The sequence below is a fragment of the Carlito syrichta genome, unplaced genomic scaffold (genome assembly GCF_000164805.1).
Source record: "Carlito syrichta isolate Samal-C Ts95f unplaced genomic scaffold, Tarsius_syrichta-2.0.1 Scaffold305927, whole genome shotgun sequence".
Taxonomy (NCBI): Eukaryota; Metazoa; Chordata; class Mammalia; order Primates; family Tarsiidae; genus Carlito; species Carlito syrichta.
In genome coordinates, this window is record NW_007250023.1 from 7,902 (window position 1) to 8,540 (window position 639).

Sequence of the window (639 nt, forward strand, 5' to 3'; positions counted from 1 at the left end):
CTGCCCAGACTGACTCCCCCAATCCCTTGGGGCTTTGCTCAAATGCAGCCGCCCCTCCCAGCGAGGCTCCCCTGACCCACGTGGCAACTGGTTGCCCTCACGGGCCCTCACACCTCCCTTGCCCAGGTCCTTCCTCCAGGGCGCCCACCGGATCATCTACTCAGTATGCTTCTTGTTTCTGACTCTCCCTGTGATAACATGAGCTCCCGAATCAGGGAATTTTGTCAGTCTTGCATCTCAAGGAAACAGTGCCTGGCACAAAAGAGCTGCTTCATAAATATTTGCTGAGTGACTGACTGGTGGGGGGACACCAGGCATCAGTGATTTTGGTGGGCTCCAAGCAGAGCCGGGTGGAGAACCACCACCCTACAGTCCCTTGTTCACCTGAGGTGTGCAGAGTTCTTACTTTTTCTTGGTTTGACCTAAGTGGTCACGCGTTTCAGGTTTATTCCTGCCTATCAGGGACAGTCTCTCTCCCACCATCATGGTAGAGCAAGAAAATAGAGCCGGTTCTCTGGGAACCTCGATGACTGCTCTGTAAGTGATCATTTTCTTTTATTTATTTATTTATTTTTGAGTCAGAGTCTCACTCTGTCGCCCAGACTGGAGTGCAGTGGCCACTCCCGGCCACCGCAGCGA